We start from the raw sequence: 21,916 nt of genomic DNA on the forward strand, positions 1-21,916 counted from the left end.
GCTTACGTTATTTTCAAAATTAAGGACAAAATAGTATTGTAGTTACCCATGAAACAAGTTTCCGCAACATATAAGTATATATATAAAACTAAGTTAAAACCAATGCAATTTTTTACAGTAACGCCCTCTTATTTTAAAAATAGAGGATCACCTTCGCTTTAACTCACTCTTCTCATTAAAAATAAGACGAGGTTTGGAAAAATATTTAATGTTTTATATATTCCGAATTAAATTAACTGCATTATTACATCGTACTAGAATGATTAATCGTTACTTAACAGGTAATAACTCTTTTACTATTATTTTATAACACTCTTAAGTTTAATACAAGGCGTTTTTATTAAGTTAAATAACCTAAGTAAAATATTCACCTCAACAAAAGGCTAATAACAGGGTACCTAATTTAGCTAAAAATATATAAAGTTTCGATATCATCAAATTTATACAATACAAAGAGTAAGAAACATAAAAATTAGGTTACATCTTACATTAAATATGCACATATATCATTTATTATTTCTTACACCTCAGGTGGTTTAGACCCTAAGAAACGAATAAATATTCTCACCTCGTGTCTCATTCCAAAGTCCAATTCGTTATTACGTATTGAATTATGAAATACCTATTATGTCAATAAATGCAAAGGACTGCTTCCTAAGAATACTTTCACCTCTGTTATTCACAATAATTGCCCCTATTGAACATTGTTTTAACGTAATTTGTAATTTTCTAGGTTTTCTTGTTCACATATGTTTATGTTTTCAACATTTATAAAAAATATTGGAAACACAGCTAAAATCTTAAATTATTTCTAAAATACAATTTGTATTAGATACGGTTTCTACCAAATGTTGATGGTCATGATACCGCGGCGCAAGCCTAAGAAATAAGATTAATTAGTATTTATCTAAGTTGAATAACTTTATCCCCCCTCATGACAAATAAATGTACACCAAGTCAAAAAAACAAAATAATAGAAGTGAAAACTTCTAATCGTAAACGAAGCAGTTGTGTTTATATCATGTAGGTCTATAATAGTTTGTCTATCTTCAGGAGCATATATTATGTTTAATATAATATTTTTATATTAAGGTGGAATACATTGTCCCTACTGACAAGTAGACACAGTGAAAAACTAATTAAACTGATAATTAATTAGTACAGAAAAAGCATAAAATGAGTAGTTCGCTCGAAATTTATACTATATGACGTGAAGCTTCTTAAATACTATAACAAATACTAATAACAAATAACAGTAACAATGAAACATCGTCGACGTACATAAACATAAAGCAACAAGTAAACTCGTGTTAATAAATTACATTAATAGACTACATAAGGTAATCGAATCAAATAACAATAACAAATATAGAAGGTAAGGTATACAACACTATAAGCAACAAAAACATGAGGACATGCCTCATGAAGGTCTGGTGGGGCATAAGACGAGGGTCTGACTTTGCTGTGGCAGGCATACGCAGTGTGATGATGTCTGATAAAAGTCTGTATCAGGTGAGTTCTCTATGGCATATGGATGTCGATCAGCTGAAGGAGCTCGGGGCAGTCAAGTAAGCCATTAAAATCCTCGAATAGGAAAATCAGATCCAAGGCAATTCTTCTGGAAGAGAGGGAGTTATGACTATACTGATTAGCAATTTCATGAATTTCGACATCATAGTAATTAAGACTACTCCTAACATCCATCACGTGAAGAAAGCGTCTCTATACATTATTAAGTGAACAGCAATGCCCAACCTGATAAGGTGCCCATATCACAGACCCATATTCCAAGAATGGGAGCACAAGTTGTCACGTAAAGTAACTTGATGGTACCAAGTGAAAAAGCATTTCTTGATGCACGAGCAATAAGTCCCAATACTCTATTGGCTTTAGCGCAGATAATTGCTATTTGCTCTCCCGGATCAAGACTAGGTGAAAAACACAGCCCCAAGTCCCTCACAATAGTAACCCTCTTCAGCAGTCCTCCATGCAGATGGTAATCAAAAGGAAGCAAAGATTTTGATCTCCCCAACGTCATCACTTGAAAAATGGCCGCATTCAACCGCATAGCGTTCTCCTCACACCGTAAAGCAACGTTATTCAAGTTAGTTTGTACAGAATACTGCTGGGGAAATGATGACACCTCCAGGAAGATCTTTATGTCATCTGCGAATAGTAGAAACTTGCAATCGAAGAGCCTGCGAATGTCATTTATGAACAGACTGAACAGAAAGGGGCCCAGGAGTGACCCTTGGGCCACGCCAGACTTAGCCTGCACCACAGAAACAGAAAGGAACGAAGCAAACTTCACTTGTAAAGTGCGACCGGTCAAATGACTTTGGAACCATTGCAAAAGAGGGCCAGCAACTCCAAGCGCTTTAAGTTTAGAGATTAGGTGGGCATGACTGAGTCTATCAAAAGCTTTAGTTAAATCCAAGTACCATATGCAGTCCACTTGATGACGGTTAGAGAAGGTAGAATACACATAATTAGTGAAGACACACAGGTTGGTAATCGTAGATCGCAACAATTAAGTTCTTGAAGGTGGAGGACAAAACGTCCAGTATCAAGGCCTCGAAGACTATAGCAATAACTGACTGGACTACCACAGGCCTGTAATGTTTGACATCGGAAACACCACTAGATGTGTGAACAGGTACCAAATATCCTGAAATATATTTGAAAGGAATGTGTGGAGAATAGATGGAAGATTGTTTCATAGAGGCGGTGCAATAGATTTTATTTTTGTACAATATCGTTTATGTTGATATACAGCTCTTTAAGTTAACTTTTCATAGCACAGAAAAAGTACAAATTGTTTTGATCTCAACGTGGTATTGCAGGCATTTTAGTTACCAATGTAGGCCTTTTTTAATCTAGCTCGAATAAAAACTAGCATAGCTAAAGGTAAAAAAATAAATTCGACGGTATGTACATTAACTGTGTTTCAGAGAGTCTTGTATTTTTTTTATCTATAGAAAATAATTAGTAAGAAACGTCTCATTTCTAAAAATTATATTTAGTTGAAAATAAATAATAAAACCCATATCACTCCATGAAGATATAACTCATGAAATACAAGCAAATTTAAGCTGGATAAAAAACGATCATGTTTATAACGCATAATAAATTGTTGAAATCCATATCAAAATCTTTTATTTCAAAACCTACTGATTCAAAGGGCTGTTTTGTTGACTCGTATTACCGTTTCTTGGGCCAGACTGCGTATGTTGCCCATGTTCAATAGACCAGAAATAATTGATGCCGCAAACCAAGGGGTGTTCGGGTGTCAATCGCCAATCTGTTTTGTATCGAGGCTAATTTCGGTTTGGGGGGCAGCTGGGCTGAGTCACCTGTCTGGGAACTTGACACTTGGACCCACGAACCGTGCGACGAGCTTCACTTCACACCCCCAACCCCACCCCACCCCCACCCCCTGTCACAAGCATTGCTTTGCAATTGCTTTACAAGAAATTCTCTAAGAAACTGAGTGAAATTTGTGATCAGATAATCAGATTTGTCACGCGTATAAACGAATGACATAGGTACTTTTCTACAGTAATGCCATCACAAGCATTGCTTTATAAGAAATGCTACATATTGCCTTCAGTAATTCCATCACAAGCATTGCTTTGCCACTGCTTCACAAGAAATGCTCTAAAACAATGAGTTAAATTAGATCCGACCACGCTTTGAAACGAAGAACATACAGTTTTTAGTAATTCCGTCAAGAGCATTGCTTTGTCACTGCTTTACATGGAATGCCACATACTGTCTTCAGTAATTCCATCACAAGCATTGCTTTGTCATTGCTTTACAAGAAATGCTACATATTGTCTTCAGTGATTTCCTCACCAGCATTACATTGCTATTGTTTCACTAGAAATGCTCTTGAACACTAAGTGAAATTTATGATCAGATCCAACCACGTGCATAAACGAAGGACATACTGTCTTCAGTAATTCCATCACAAGCATTGCTTTGCCATTGCTTTATGAGAAATGCTACATACTGACTTCAGTAATTTTATCACAAGCATTGCTTTGTCATTGCTTTACAAGAAATGCTACATATTGTTTTCAGTAATTCCATCACAAGCATTGCTATGCCATTACTTTATAAGAAACGCTACATATAGTCTTCAGTAATTACACACAAGAGTTGCCATTTGAATTAGAATTTGAGCTTTACAAGAAATTCTCTAAGAAACTGAGTGAAATTTATGATCTGTTCTGAACACGCGTTTAAAACGAAGGACATACTTTCGACAGTAATTCCATCACAAGCATATAACTATAATGACAACGAAAAAATAGCAGAATAAATAAATTTGTAAAAACATTCAATACACCCATAAGAGATTCGAATATGTGATATATTAACACATGGTGCCTAACTATTCCAACACAGTCAACATTACTATATCGTGGCAGCGAGTAGAAGTTTATAATTTAAACACGGAAATGACACACAATTAATGAGCAAAAATCTGAATGTATCATGTGGCAAGATATGTCAAGAAAGAATTCATATGTAGACTTTAAATTTGGTATATAAAACTTAATTTCCACAAAAATGAGTTCTATGATGCGTCATTTTTGAGTCAATTTGTCCTCAGAACATCTCGATAATAAAAAGCCATAGATTTGACATATGTGCAACCTAAGCGACAAGTGGACAAATTAAACAATTTCCACTTTATAATTAATTATTTTAAAAAAACCTGCACTCTGTTTTCGCACAGACCTTAAAACACTAATATGGGTTTTAAGGCACTAAATACCCGAGAATCAACACATTACCCTATAATTGTGAATCGTTAACCGTATCACCTCGATATGTTTCATACACGTCCATCCGTGTTACAATACCATGATACTTTACTATTATAGAGTTTTTTATTACTAATAGACCATACATACGTTAAAACCGGATCAAGGGTTTTCTATCGCCTTTATAACGCAAATGGAACAGCTGATGCGGTATATTAAGACTTTATTGTAAATAAATTAAGCACTTTATACATATATGATACATTTTAAGCGTTATAAACAATATAATATAGCTAAAAGCTCATAGTAAGTAAACTAGAACCAGCTTACTTATATGATATTTTTCAATAGTTGAATATAAAATTTAACAGAATAAAATAGTTTACTCTGAGCAGCACAGCAAAATTTGCATAGTTTAATAAATTCAATAGTGTAATACCAAATTAAACGGCATAACATAGTTTACCCTCAAAAAATACTAAAACATATTTATGTAATGTAGGAGAACTCAAAATAATAGTATAACATAGTTTACTCTCCACATCATAGCAACAAAATACTTCTACATATAGTTTAATGGGAAAACACGAAATCAGGCAGAATAATAATGGCAAATATCAACAGCATAGTAGCAATACAATACTACAATATTATTCGATAGGTGAATGGAAAATTGAAAACTGTGTATTCTCTTCAACTCAGCAACAAAATATTTCACACACAACGTAGCCAAGGTGGGAAAAGGTTGATTTAATATGAATGTTGAACCAGTTTTGCTCCAGTTTCCTTCCTCTTAATGCAGCGTCTGGAATATGACGCTGATAAAGACTTGACTCCTGGAATCTGGAGTCATGTTCTTCTTAAGAGATCGAAATAAGGTCGACGACGAAGAAGTTCAAAACGCTGTATCTTCATTACACTATATTTTATCTTTTGTAGTCTAGGTGTCTCTTATGTCGAAACTATCAATTGAAGGGCTGAGAATAACAACATGACAACCCCATCTTTAACAATTTTCAGTTTCTTAGCAAATAATGTTGGTATAACTGGGATCTCAATGGCGACTATGTGTTAAAGGGAACAAAATGATACCTCCACAGATATTTGACAAAGAAAAAAACGTGAATCCCATAAGAAAGAAATGGATAATATTTCAGTTGGCACAAAGCTCTGCTTCTTCCGATCGAACTAGAATTCTAATTCTATTTAAATCTTTGATCGTTGACTTTTAGTGTTGGTTAGTATATTAATTTGCATATGAAAACTGTGTGAGTGGGTTGTGAGTGCATTTCCGCATGAGGCTTAGGTGTTTTGTGAGTGATGTGTGTGTGTGTGTGTGTGTGTGTGTGTGTGTGTGTGTGTGTGTGTGTGTGTGTGTGTGTGTGTGTGTGTGTGTGTGTGTGTGTGTGTGTGTGTGTGTGTGTGTGTGTGTGTGTGTGTGTGTGTGTGTGTGTGTGTGTGTGATCACAGTTCACAGTTCAAATATGTTTATTTATTAACAGTTTTTTTTTTTATTTGATACATGATCCCATGTGCCTGACACAGCACGTGCGGGATTCGGAAAAAACAAGCATCCAAGCATGGTGTACACTTTTTTCATACGGCTACTATACAGTGCAATACTCCCAGGAAAAGTCTACTCTAGAATGAAATTACTTTTTATAACTAATAATGATAACAATAACAATTTATAATAACAATTTAAAACTATCAAATACAATTTTAAAACAAAACTATACCCCAACAAAACACAATAAATACTATTACAATTACACCAACAAAACACACATTTTCTGACTAAAAGGTATTCCAAGTGACTCCCAGTACATGTAAGCTCTCTCATGAGTCTACACCCATATGTGTAAGTTATTGCTTAATAAATAAAATAAAATAAATAAATAACAACAAGATGAACAAACAATAACTATTAATAAACATCTAAAGTCGTAACAACAATAAAGATTAACAATAATAACGACAATGAACAACAACAATAACTAACAATAAACATCTAAATTCATAACAGCAATAAATATCAACAATAATAACAAACAATAAACTTCTAAATTCAATAACAGGATAATAAAACTTTAAACAAAACAATTCAGTAACAGAACTCAATAAATATAATTCAATATAAAACTGAGAACTGCAAAGCCATAATCAGGAATCACATCATGGAGCATTTCATTATATTATAATTTGGCGAATATATTGTTTAGCATTCATCTTAATTTTTTGTTTGCTTTCGAACAACAACTCGTCGCTGCCTTGTATAATGAAATTATTAAATATTTTAATTCCTGCATAAGCAAACTGTTTTCTAGCCATTTCCTTGTGCAGGTTTTCAGTTTTAATTGTAAATTTAGAAGACAGGCGTGTATTTCGAGAATACTCATTAAATTCATATCTGTACAGATTTTTATGAATATACAATAAGCAGCACAGTGCATATAATTGATTGAAAGTAAATATATTACATTCCTCAAAAATATGTGTTACCCTGTCAAATTTTCTTAAATGATGAATATTTCTACTTGAAAATCGTTGAATCTTAATAACATTTTTCAGGATAGTACTGTATGTACCTCCATAGTGGATAATACCATATTTCATTGTTCCCTCAAACCATGAAACATAAAGTTGCTTAAGATGCTCCGGTCTGAGAAATTCCCTCATATGATACAAGGCATAGTTTATTTTACTTAACCTTGTAGTTAAATCCAATGCATAACAATCCCATTTTAAATTTTTATTGATAATAAATTAACCCAAGATACTTTATTTTCTCGACTATTTCTATTCTTATGCATTTACAGTCATAATATATTTGTGTGTGTGTGTGTGTGTGTGTGTGTGTGTGTGTGTGTGTGTGTGTGTGTGTGTGTGTGTGTGTGTTGATTAGCCATCCTAAAATGGAATATAAACAAAAGTTAATTGTATCTTCAGATGAAGGAGAAACAATTTATACAATGTGGTATTATTATTTTAAAACTATTCTATCAGTTATTTCTGGAATTACCATAGCCAGTAAATAGAGTTAGGGTCTTTTTCGTTTAAGGGCCAGCACAAAAGACCATAGCTTGCCTATTCAAAACTCAGATCACGCGATGCTTGCCCGATGCGCAGCGCTTTGCGCTGCTTGCTCTTTTAGAAAAAAAAAATAACTCGAGCTTGCAAAGTCGAAGCCCAGATCAACTCACCACGCTTTATTGAACAAGAAAACTAAGTATAACTCATAACGCAGGTTTCATTACAGGCAAAACATGAGCGGCGCGCGTTTATCACTGATAAGATAAAACGAGTTTATACTAGAAGTAGTACCTGGACTACTGCCCCACGAACTAATAACACCAAAAAACGATTAAATGCACTGTCAGTCAGGTATAGTATGTTTGTAAGGTGCTGGCCCTGAAACGAAAAAGACCCTAGAGTTAATTAAACAATTGCATTCTCTATGCTCTTGTTCTATTTTATTATATTTGAAGTAATGACACTGTATTGAAGCGCTACTTTGTTTCATGTAGATTATTCAAATCCCAATTCGTTATCAGGTTAAAATAAAATGGACTGAAGTAAATGTTTTGATGAATGCAAAAATTACTATACAGGTAACAGATTTTTAAATTTTTGATCGTAATTACGAGTACAATTTACTCTTTGTGTATTATGCCTTTATTTTTCTTTAATGTATCGACAGGAAGTGGAATTCTGAAGCGGTTAAACAAAAATCACGTAGCATTATTTCTTTTAAACAAACATGTTTTATTTTTACTTTGTAAATGTAAACAGTGCAGCTCCCGACACCTATCGGAGGGTGCACGAATTACAGGTTCTCGGTAGCGGCGTGTCTTGTGCTGCTCCCTGGTAGAGAACATATCACCTACGTGCACGATAAAAATATACCCAAAAAAGAGTTTGATTCTAAATATGTTCATCTTTAATGAATTATAAATACATTATGAAACATATCAGGCACTGTAATATATTACAAACGTTGATGTTGCAGATAATATACTTTTAGTTTTTTTTATCCACTCAAAATTATAATTTAGCAACTTACATCAATGTTGTGATAACTATATATTTTATTTTAACTATACAGTTACATGATAGTATACATGTATTATTTATTAGTAATTGTGTATTATTAAAGTCGGATATTAAAGAAACTAATTCAAATTTCGTTTTATTTCTTACTTTTTGGAGGATATTTTTTACTTTAAGCTCTCTTTAACAATTTCAAATTTTACACAGTTTTAGGTAGACACAGTTTAATAGTAAAATATTATCCAATATAACCACTTTCCAGCATATTAAGCGAAGAATGTCTGCTTAAAATACTCTGAAAATATAAAGAAATATTAAAAGAAGAATTAAAGTAGTTATCAAATTACATTTCCTTATTAGTTTACCTCTTTAATATCAATTCACTCAATAAATTGCGTAAGCCATAATATGATGTTAATGCAAAAATTAGGAAGTCGGTCATTATATGCGTACTTTGAGGAAATCGTTGCAATTTAAACAAATTTACACACATTTTTTACCCGTCCACTGAAATTTGTACAATCCATCCAGTATATAGTCACATATATACGATTCAGACTATCAGCATTTATTTGTGACAGATAAAAGAATATAGCTTATATTTGTAATGATATTCATACAGCCTACTTTCCTATTGATTATAATTTTCTTTACTCGAATTTGACTTAAAGTTGTTAATAGCTATAATCCTTTATTGCAATTTCTTCTCCGAAATGCTGTATGTTTTTCTAATATTAGATTACAAAGTTTTATTAGAGATTTTAATTTAAAACCTTAAAACCTATCATAAACAACTAAAAGATAACTTGAATACAGTACATTCGCTATAATGTTATTCTTCATCTAAGAGACAGAAGAAGTAAAGTAGACATCGAAGATAAGTTTGTGCAAAAGAACAGAGCAAGGTTCCGTGTCAATAGATAACTATCCGATGTATTTATCGGACATTTTCATTCGATCATAAATTTAAAATCAACATATATTTCTTCTTTTAATGTGCATTATAGAATTCTTTGGTTTTCCGCGGTAAGATATTAAAGAAGTGATTATAACAAAAGGTTTTTATATTCTTAACTGATAATATGGGGTGGAAGAGCCCTTAAGTTAAATATTTTTATATTTAACTGAAAACCAGGGTTTTGTGTACCTCTGAGATTTTAGCAGCTTTTTTTAATTATAATGAGTTCATAATAGCAGCTTTCATCACTAAGATCGAAAGTGGCTCGTAATCGTATTTCACGAACGAGGCGATGTCGAGATCAGAATACGATTAACACACATTGACTGTGGCAATCATACAAAGATATTATCCAGGCTGATCTAAATTCAGTACATGACTGGTATCGCATTGAAGGTGTTAAGAGCATAAAACACACGTTTGCTTCGTGTGGTCAACAACGATTTTATCAAACGGGAACAAAATTAAAACATATACGTTTTATTTAATTTGTATGACACAACTAGCAGTCACTCGCCGCTTCGCACTCAATTTCGTAGGTTTTGCACCTGTATGAGCACTTCTGATTCGCGTGAATTATATATTTCTGGAGCCAATGTCGAGTTTGCCTTCTTGCCTCGATCAAGAAAATATGTTAAAAAGTGCATATTTATGACTTTTACTCATTTATAATTTACTTTGTTCTTAGTATGTTTTGTGGTTACTTGGTTTTGTCTTGTTTTATTATCAAAACATACATACATGCACAGGTGTATTTGAGAAGCCTATTTCTGTCAAAAGTGAACTAAGATGGGTCTTTAAATTTATATTAAAGTTAGATAGTAACATTGACTTTAAGATCTAAAAATTTGCGGTTTTAAGCTCTACTCGTCTTCTTGGTTCTATACCTTTAAGAAGAATGAACTTAAACACTCTTGGCACCTCATTTGTGACCAAAAAACTATTTCAGGTATTCCGTTTTTAAAATATTTTAATTAGTAATTCAAAAAAGCGTCATATTTCATTGCTCATTTTCAATCAAACACTACAGAAAACATAAACTTCACAAGAAAAAGTAAAAAAGATTTGGATGCTGATTATTGATACATTATTAAAATAAGACATATCCCATAAATCAACATGCAAAAATAGATTTAAAGGTGTAGGGGCTTATCATAGTTCTTATGGAGTCAAAGTCAGAGTCACTAGGTGAAACCAGCAGTTTTAGAATTTTGACTTCAATTAATTTATTATTTTTGAAGAAACCTACCAAACAGTAAGTTAAATGGTAATAAATTCTTTCCTAACATCCATTAATAGAGGAGATAAATTTAAATACAGTTTATTTTTCAACGTTATTTATGGATAAAACTAAATGCAAATAATTGAAACAGAATAAACCACATAAATATTCAAATTTATTTATCTACTTTTAAATATGGAAATCGATAACGTTCAGAGTATACAGTACAACAAAGTACATATTAGCATAGGTTTTGAATGTGTGGAGTATTTTTTAAATTAAAGACACAAGAAAGAAAAATTTAAAATAAACTTCTCTACTATTACACACGAGCAATGAACAACAAGACCAGGATTTGAATCTCAAAACATTTATCAAGGTAAATTTTGGACGGGTTGTATACAGTTTTAAAGCCTGTAATTCATATATGGTGGGAAGAAGAATTAACTATAATTAGTTAATGTCGGCTATACAGTTAAATGGGAAGGGCACTTAAATAATACTTCCTTAATATCGGAACTAATCTATAACTAATATTTATTGTTGGAGTGCTAGTGCAATGTCGTAAATCTATTGCATATTTCTTTGCCCTGTGTGTTTGGCCATGATCAACAAGAAGCTTGCGATAGTTTTCTTGGTAGACGGAATAACATTAATGTTGGAATCATCACTTAAAAAAACATTTTATATTATCTTCAATATAACTATTTTTTTATTTCTGTGTGATTTATTTTAGTATAATCAGACCACAGAAGTAATTGGCCATGAAACCCCAGATATGGTAGGTTTGTTGAACCCTATCCTCATTACTTTCTTGTTTCTCGTATAAGAGCCTGAGAAACTCATTTCTAACTGTACTTTATCCGCTACATTTGGACATATGGAAGGTAAAATTCAGAATCCTTCTAATTTAGTACGAGGAAAACCTAAACTCTTTAACTTTAAAAACCGAATTTCTTAATTTTCAAGATAATTCTATCTACGTACATGAGAAGGAAATCTCATTTTTGTAATCCTTCCTGAATTCGTCGATTCTAGAAGTCATGGTTGTCAAAATGTACCGCTAAGGACACGTATCTGGATAGAATTTTAGTATTTTTAATTCTTTTAATACTTTTTTTAGAGGAATGGCTACATTACTACAATTTGCTTTAATATTTCTATAAATCGTAGCATCAAAACCCTTTTTTAGAAGGTTTTCAAGGTTAAGAGCACTTTAGAGTTATAAGTATCAACAGTGTGGGAGGCTTCGCGTTCGCACCTTGTAAAGGCAATGTGTTAAACCAGGGAATGTTCTGCTTTGGGCGGCAAAGTCTATCGGATAACCGCAGTTTATCTTCAAACTTTGTCATCTTGGAGAGAACAAAAGACCCCAGAAGAAAATTTCCCCAGCTTTTCCTAAAGGTAATGGAGCCCTACGCGTTTCCTCGACAACATCCTTGTAGGTCGAGGACAGAGCGGGAACTAGAGTTGGCCAGGGCTACCTTTATCAGCCCAACATCATTGGGTACATTTACAGCAAATGCTCTCCAGCTACATGGAGGCCATGAGAATTTCCTCGACAGCGTTCTAGGGAGTCGGGATACCATGGACGAAGTCCAGGATACTGCCACACACTAACTAGACTACTCGTATAAGAGTTTGTTACCCTTATATGCAAGGGGAGCTGCCTCCCTCTAACCTCCAACTTTCTCAAGGTCAAGGTCACTTACTTGTCGGCATCCTGACCCAAAGAGCGATTCCCAATAAACTAATATTTACCATTTTTAATATTGATATTGTGGTACTAGAAGTAAAGTTTCGCCAAATTTTAACCCTGCAGGTCAACTATTTCGATAGTTATCATGATACAGGCGGATGCTCGCTCATAAGTAAATTCAGAAATCGGCTTTCGTTGTCAACAAAATAAGCTGTTGGCATTGAAACCGATTGGAGAAGGGGAAGGTTATTGAGGATTGAATCAATTAAATCTCTTAAACATAATAAAAACCGCCTGTCTTTGTAACACAATTAAGTTTTAAAAATCAATTTCTGATGAATGCTGTCGATACTTTTAGAAATTGAATGTTATTCTAACGTCTAGGTATTTGGTAAAATTCCATTCAAAAACAAATGAAATTTATGTCAAACAGCAGACTCTGGTGATTTCCTTATGCAAACGAGATTACGTCCAATTACTATGGCAAGTATAAAAGGTGAATAAAACTTCAGCAGGAATTTTTTAAATGCTGACAAGACCATTAGGACCAGACGTTTTAACAACAACCCGATCTGAAAGGGCGAGCGAGTAGCGCGCACGGGTGTCCCCTGTCTGGCTACGGCATCAATGGACACCTGCAGCAGGTGGGAGCCCGCACGAGCCACGATTTATTTAACAAACCGCTCCAATCCTGCTCCTTTTTTGTCCTGATTTACAGCAAGTGCTACAACTGCTACAGCTGTTCCTCTGTCATCAGCAGCAGTCAGCTGGTGCACCCCGCAAACCCTCTGTTTTATTGACACTTCTCCTTCCGTGTTTTCATTTGACGGAACTTGAGGAGTCTCAAATTTATCGTCACTGCAAATCTGTCACAGACACGGTGTCTCCGTGTCTTCCTCATGCCTACTGCTCTTCACAAACCTGTTCTCTAACTTGATGTATGGCTGTAACTTTTGTTTTTTACTAACTAACCCTGACACGTCTTTGCTCGTTATGGAATTTACGGGGGACATTCCGGTCCGTTGTGTTAATACTTTTGAAGGTTTTATTTTTATTCATTTATTTCTTAATAACACCAATAAAATGCTAATTTAACAAAATACTTCAAAAATCTATGGATTATATGTGAAGAATTTTTATTCCAAAGATGTGGAGGCTGGTGCTGGACTATGAGTCTGTGCTTGAAATAGTCTGGAGAAAAACTATATTTTGGTTCCATAAATTTTTTCCACCACATTGTATTATACTGATTTCCTCCTCTCGGCAATGATTTTATAAACTATTCACTTGGAATTTAGTGCTTGATATGAGGCAAAACATTCTTAGGAAATCTACTTACCTTGTATCGTACGAAGGTGTACATTTTTAAACAGCCACCAGATGAGTATAATCAGCCAATTATTATGAATGTTTGCATACACGTCGAAAGCCAGAAACTTATTTCTGTAGCAGACATTAACATATAAATTTTAAGGTAGGGTAGACTTGTTCAGCGTCTTTGCAAACATTCTTACAAATTGGTTGACGTATATGTATTACTTATATAGTAGCTGTTGAAGGATGTAAACTTCTTCGTGGAACACTAAGTATATTTTTTTAATAAATTATAGAAAGGTACATTTTATCAATATCGGCTTTTTTACTAAATTAGAATGAAATATGTCCATTTTTATACAGCAGCTAACCAAGAATTTGATTAAATGAATCAAACAGAAAACCCTAACCTGACAATGACTTTTACTTTACAAACAAAATAAACGGAAGCAAGGCGACAGAAAGATGGAGATATGAAAAGAAAATAAATATGGGAGGAAGCATAGAGCACGTGCATCCTCAATCTTGATCCATCTCCATATCTAGGATAGGTTCGGTTAGGTTTTGTAGGTTAGTTAGGTTAGGTTAGGTTTTGTAGGTTAGTTAGTTAGGTTAGGTTACGTAGGTTAGGTAGGTTAGGTTTAGGTTTTGTAGGTTAGTTAGGTTAGTTTAGGTTTTGTAGGTTAGTTAGTTATGTTAGGTTACGTAGGTTAGTTAGGTTAGGTTAGGTTTTGTAGGTTAGTTAGGTTAGGTTAGGTTTTGTAGGTTAGTTAGGTTAGGTTAGGTTTTGTAGGTTACGTAGGTTAGTTAGGTTAGGTTAGGTTTTGTAGGTTAGTTAGTTAGGTTAGGTTACGTAGGTTAGTTAGGTTAGGTTAGGTTTTGTAGGTTAGTTAGTGAGGTTAGGTTACGTAGGTTAGTTAGGTTAGGTTAGGTTTTGTAGGTTAGTTAGTTAGGTTAGGTTACGTAGGTTAGTTAGGTTAGGTTAGGTTTTGTAGGTTAGTTAGGTTAGGTTAGGTTTTGTAGGTTAGTTAGTGAGGTTAGGTTACGTAGGTTAGTTAGGTTAGGTTAGGTTATGTAGGTTAGTTAGTTTGGTTAGGTTACGTAGGTTAGGTTAGGTTTTGTAGGTTAGTTAGTTTGGTTAGGTTACGTAGGTTAGCTAGGTTAGGTTAGGTTTTGTAGGTTAGTTTAGGTATTGTAGGTTAGGTTAGGTTTTTGTAGGTTAGTTAGTTTGGTTAGGTTACGTAGGTTAGTTAGGTTAGGTTAGGTTTTGTAGGTTAGTTAGTTTGGTTAGGTTACGTAGGTTAGTTAGGTTAGGTTAGGAGAACGGATACTCCGAGCAGCCTCTGCCAAATTCATATTGTTCTATTTCTGACATTTCAGTTTATGACAACCGTAAAACTTCGATATGATGTCCGAAGGTCCTTAAATTTTCCGATCACAAGCAATGATATGCTGCGTCACGTCAGCGTCATCGTGCCCGACGAAATTAAAAGCATAGCTGAACACTGCATTTTAAAACATAACCAACCTCAAGTACCGATTGCTATTGTATTTTGCCACATGTTTGACGTGCAAATCGCTTAACGCAGGAACTCCACTTACAACCTGAGTAAGTGGACCGAAACAATCTGAAATGGAGTATCGAAGGACCTGCCAGAACGTAGGCCTAACGAAAGTCTTCTCCGAGCTTCCCGTATTAGTAACTTTGTTGTCTTTGACCCTTTTCAGGGCAAAATTGTCCCTATTCCTCGTTGAACCAAGAGGAAGCTACATAGCTTGGTACATACCAAGAGCAAACTTTCTTGGACCTTATTATCAAAAGTTGGTCACTTAATTTGCAGACTACACCGAATTCGAGGCATTCGTTCCACAGTCCTTCTAGCAAGAGCTAAAACACAAGCCATCGTGTCACATCTTCATTAAACTGATTGGTTCATAAAGTTCGTTGAGTAAATTAATGCAAATGTTTTTTGAGTGAAGTGAAACATTTTACTACGTGCTGAAATAAGGTCTCAAATTAAATTTTATTGCTAAAACCAACGCCAAAGCTCGAGAAAACGCGGAGGTTCTTTGATGCCTTTTTTGGTCCATAATGCACACTACACGTTCGACCACTTGCTATGGGGTCTTGTTGTCTCCAAGCGGAATTCCAGATAGGTTTGTGGCTTATTAATAAACTCTGACAATTTCAGTTTTTGTAGACGACCATCAGATTGGTACTAGTCAAGGACGTAGCCAGCTTTTTGATTAAACGATTATTATATGTTAAATAATTCCCGTATTACTGACATGTACTGCTGAAAGATCGTTATCGACAAAGAAACGGGTCAAGAACTTTTTAAGGAACAAAATAAGGCCTTACCCTCTGTCCTCTACGGAAAATATCAGTTCTCTGGTCCCCACAAACATGTTTTCTTGGCTACGTACTCGGTACTAGTAGGACTGCCATATTAGGTTGTTTTACCTTTCCTATTGGTGAAGATTGTGATATTAAAAGAACCGATATTCTATAAATATCACAGAATTATATACTGTAAATTCAATATATATATTTATATATAATTTCAATAAAGATAGTTATTCATAAAGAGTACTAGCACCACCGAGACTCGAATCCGGGTCTCTAATTTGCTGAGCAGGTTTACACCACAGACCCCTTACTTTCATGGACCAATAATTGATTTTTAAACATATTTTAATCCATCAAGTAGTATATGCAACAATATCAGACTTCGAACTATAGCATGGTAGAATTCAACTTCACCTCAGCATTGTTTATGTTATTAAGGAGAGTCAGATCCCTTTTTTGTCTTCATCCAGGGCAACTAGATTGTGCGCGGATCTTACCAAATGAACTGAGGAGGAGTCGGTATAGTACAAGATCGACCGTGCTTAAAAAGTGCTTCTGACCTAAACTGAAGTTCAATTTGCGCTATCTCTAGCTTACCTCGAAAATCCGACGCCTTAGACCATGTAGTGATCGGCTCTTCCTACACATATTATTTTGAAGTTTCTGATAGCCAAGCGGTCTAAAACGTTGAACTTTGGGTCTGAGTTAGAAATAGCGCAAGTTCAAATGTTGTCTGTAACCTTTGCATTTTTTTATCAATATCGTCGACTTAGAATCATCGCACAGGCCAGTGGCCCATAAGGACGGGAAGAATAAGGCTCAAAAGGGGATTGGCCAATCCTTAAAAAAAGAACAAAACTTATAATTGTATTGCAGTTAAATTAACCAAATTAATCGAGATGTTAGGAGGAGGCATTTTTTAACCTCTCTATTATAGCAACAATTTAGATTTTGGCAGTATCTTATCTTTTACCAGCCTCCTGCACCAACAGCTCTTCTTCCCACTATGCTCTAGATGGTACTGGGCACATTAAAGTCACTGCCACTCCGCAATAGCAATTAAATAAATTTCTACGATACAATGATACAATGTAAAAGATAGAACATTATAAATGGAGATGAGCACCTGGACGCATCAGCAACCTGTAGGAACGTGTCATACCAATGCCTATCTATGTATGAGGACATCAAATCCACTCGACACACAGTGGAGTACGATAAAGAAGTAAACGAACGTCCAGCAGCAGATGACCGGTCCCCATATGTGTGTCAACATGTGAGGCCGGCACGAGCCGTGGTTGTGCCTGACTAATGTTAAGGTATGTGTGAGTTAATGACGTGACTGTAGGCAGGTGGTTGGTTGGAGCTGAGCCGACAGCTGGGAAAGTACCGCCACCGACCTTGTCCACCTTCCGTGGTTCTCTAAGTGCGTTATAATTGTAAATTTATCAGAGAAAGAAGCATTAGGTATCGGGTTTTAACGTATGCAAATAATGAACTACATACGACAATCCAGGTGGATATTATAATTGGCCCATAACCAAGTTCCTTTCTGCTTCAGCAGGAAAAAACGATTGGGATTGAAGGTCCCACCTTCAGTAAAATAATTATTCTTATTTGCAATAAAAATGGTAAACCGACAGGATTCACCATTTGTCGCAAATTTTTGAAACTTAATAATGATATCACGTTACAAATTCTTACTGATGGATTGTGCCATTGCGCATTTATTAAGTTACGAATGATGCCTATGATGTAGAGAAAGACAGGCAACTGATTAGTCTCTCTTACAGGTCTAGTTAGATGTGAACCCTCCAGTTCAAGTACTATAGTGTGAGTAGAATGTTTTGTCAAACCCTTTCTCAAAACATACCCGTGTCAGAAAGTCCGCCTCCCAAGAAGAAGGTAAGAAATACCCCCGGCAGGTTTACGGCGTGAACCTAAAATCCGTTTGCCGGAAAATACGTATCTAGGACGCAAAAGGAAAAAACATCCACTGACTACCTGAACATTTTTTCTCGGCGTTCTCATTTGTGCATTTTGCAGTAACTATAACTTCAATGAGGTTACCAGTAACCTCAGCACCCGTAACTTTGTAAGCAGCCAATCCGAAGTTGTGGTGAGATGGAGAAAGAAGCCCTCGCCGGGGAGTTGGCATTGCCCACACACTGAATCCTCTCAAACGAGCTGCTGGAAAGTTATGTTCAAAGAGTTCTCTGCATCTTGTTGGACTCGGTCAGTATTATGCACCAGCTGCGGGACGTCTCTGAGGTTGTTGAACGGGTCGTACAAGAATTATGCGCTTCACCTCCAGCGAAGAGGACTGCTTCACGTTATTTAATTCTGGACAGGAAAACCTATCTGTCTGTTTCCTGGACTAACGAAAGGACTGAGGAGCTTATACTGCACATCTTCCAGTTATAGTGTACATATTATAGTGAAAACTCACGCTTGTAATTCGATTCGTGAGAGCAGTTACGTTTAAATTTCTATCAGGCAGTTAATCAGTCTTAAGGACATAAAAGCCTGTGACTTTTAATTTAAGATTTATAAACTGTGCTTTGTGAATGATCAAGAGGAACTTAGTGATAAACAAGGACCCCCCCCCCCCCCCCCACCCCCCCCCCCCCCCACCCCCCCCCCCCCCCACCCCCCCCCCCCCCCACCCCCCCCCCCCCCCACCCCCCCCCCCCCCCACCCCAATTAAAAATTAATTGTAATATATGTTGCAATGGTAATACTAGTTTTTTTTTTATCTCTTCGTCCATGTGATTTGTACTGCTATAATCTAGATTTCGTTTGTTGGTCTAAATCCCGAAAACTTCAGTCCCATTGCGATAGTCCAAAATCTCAAATGGATGGATCAGTAGCCTACTTTGAATGTCAGGAGCTGGAGTTAGGTAAGATAATTATACTGTAAATCCAAAGACAACATCTCCAGCCAGGACAGTTTCTACCTCGTGCTTGTCCAGGCATGCATGCACCTGTGAACCGGGTAGGTGTTACTACTGTATGGAGTCTAATGACGTTGACAAAGAGGCCAGCCGCCGGTAGCTCAGGTGTCGGGAGCAAACACGACGCGGAGGTCCGTAATTGACGGAGAGCCCGCCCGGGGGTCCTTAGGCATCTGGAAGTTTTCAGGGGTCGGCAACCTCGGAGCTTCCTACCCCATTGGTGGAAGTTACAAGATGAATTGTGTCAAGAGCATTCTTATCTCAGAGGTAAGTTAATTGGGTGAATACGATAAGAAATCTGTTTAATCAAAGTGGATCCATCGATTCAATGCTAACTTTTCCAAGCCTATAACATGCAAGAAGCTAAAATTTTGGATCCTTTTTATTAGAGGTAAATTAAATCACTATGTCGTTTAACACCAGAAACAAACAGAGTTATATCAGGGTGAAAAATGTAGTAGTTGCTTGAGAATCTCCAAAATTTTATTTTCATTGCAAAAAATGGTCTGCAATTTGGTCACCTGGAAATTTGTGACCTCTGAAACGATCCAACCTTCACTGCACAATGCTTAGGGACTCCATCTGGCCAAACAGTCTTGGTCAACCCAATCTGCGATTTATTTAAATCGAGGAACACTCTTAAGTCTGATCTAACTTTCTAACCCCCTGTACTAAATTCATCTCTAAAAATAGGCTATAGAGTAGCCTAGAGAGGCTAAAAGTAGCCTCTGTAATGTTCAGAAAAATGCAGATTAATTGAAAGAAAACTTAGGGGTTTGTTAAAGATCACGCTTTTTTTTCCCAACGAAAATGTAACACAAAATAAAAACTATACAAGATTCTTTTGCTTGTGATGTATCCTATTTCAATGTGTGACATAATTTATTCCACTTTTGTTGTTAGCTTTACTATTTATTTTTTTGATTTGTTTACGTTTTTTATTATTTCATAGCCCTACATATTTATTCTTCGTTATATTTGTTTCATTGTTTATATCGTTAATGGTTTACATTGTTAGTATTTATAAAATAATATCTATTTGTTTTGTTAATACTTACACATTTTACTTTGTTAATTGCTTGTTTCTTTTCTTGATTTTTTATATTGTTAATTGTTTACTTTGTCAAATTTTGTGTTTTTTAGTGTCTTGTTATTTGCTCGCATATGTATTGTAGTTATTGCTTGCTTTCTTTTCATGAACTTTATTACATGATTGTTAATGCCACTCGTTAATGTATTAAGCATAGATTAATTAACAATATTTCTAATTCTTTATACACTCTGTTGGCCATCTTTGTTTGTTTTTTGTAATGATGTAAAATGGCGTTATACCGTTGGTGAATAAATATATATATATATATATATATATATATATATATATTATATATATAGATCAAAATATAACTTATTTGCTCAAATCCTTCCAAAGTCACTTCCTTCTCCATATTGAGGAACAAAATGGAGCTCCCTCCAAAACCAGTGATGGGAGGGGTAGCCAAAAGTCAAGGGCTGGTAAAACCGTCAGAAGTCTGCCTTCCGTGACCGCTCGACTGCCAATCTGCCGACCCTTGTCCGCACTGATACCCCCGACGCATCTGCCGAGTCATGGGATCATCAGACCGTGGGGTGAGTGGAGTGGAGTGTGCTCGGCGCGTGCGGGGCGTGGGATCACAGAGTGTAGTTCCGGGGAGGGAGGGCACAACTCATCACTTACTTACTAGAAACGGTTTGTCGACTTAATGGAACCGTTCCCAGAAATTCAGCAAATCAGCAGTAATCAGTTTAGCCATTTGCTCTCGTAAAACGCCACGTGCTGTGGGACGTGCAAGATCAACATCCTCCCAATTATCGCATTTTGAGGAAAGTATAGATGTCACAATTCTTTGTGGTAATGGAATCGTATAGGACTCTAATGAGAAATTGCAAACTTTCCGCTAACGCAATTTTTTTACATGCTCTTATTTTGAGTTAAGGACAAGAAGACGGTCTGTTTCATACTATTTTGGTTCTCATAATCATTTAGGTCGTGAATCTGCAAACATAATCATTTATAAACAGAAATCATTTATAACTGTCAAAATCAAATGCATCCAAATGGGATCGGTGAAATATTGATATTAGCAATTACAGTTAAATTAGCACGGATGGGGTTGGAAATATAAACTAGATAGATAGACACACTTGTCTAAAAAGTGAGGAAACCCAAAAACAGTATATTTGATATTTTGCGTAAGAATTTTTTCATACTTACTCTTTTCCTTTCAAATCCGTGGTTGTTGCTCCAGCATTATTGGCTGAGCTTTAGTGAAGCCAATCACTCGAGGGGCTGGAAATATTTCATTCCATCTCTCTGCCTATCTGTCCGCACGTTTTACTTAGAATTTCCATGAAGCTTCATTTCTATATGAGGAACAATGAGTTGGATCATGGTGCATGTCACTCCATGGGATTTGGTTGAGGGTTAGGCGAATATTCTTTCATTGGTCTCGTGGGTGACCATGATGGCAATGAGGAAATAGCAGAATAAATAGATTTGTGAACTCAGTACTCTCATTACAAAAATCTGCATGTATCAATTGGCAAGACATGTTAGAAAG

This window comes from Homalodisca vitripennis, chromosome 6 (assembly GCF_021130785.1).
Source record: "Homalodisca vitripennis isolate AUS2020 chromosome 6, UT_GWSS_2.1, whole genome shotgun sequence".
NCBI classification, from domain to species: domain Eukaryota; kingdom Metazoa; phylum Arthropoda; class Insecta; order Hemiptera; family Cicadellidae; genus Homalodisca; species Homalodisca vitripennis.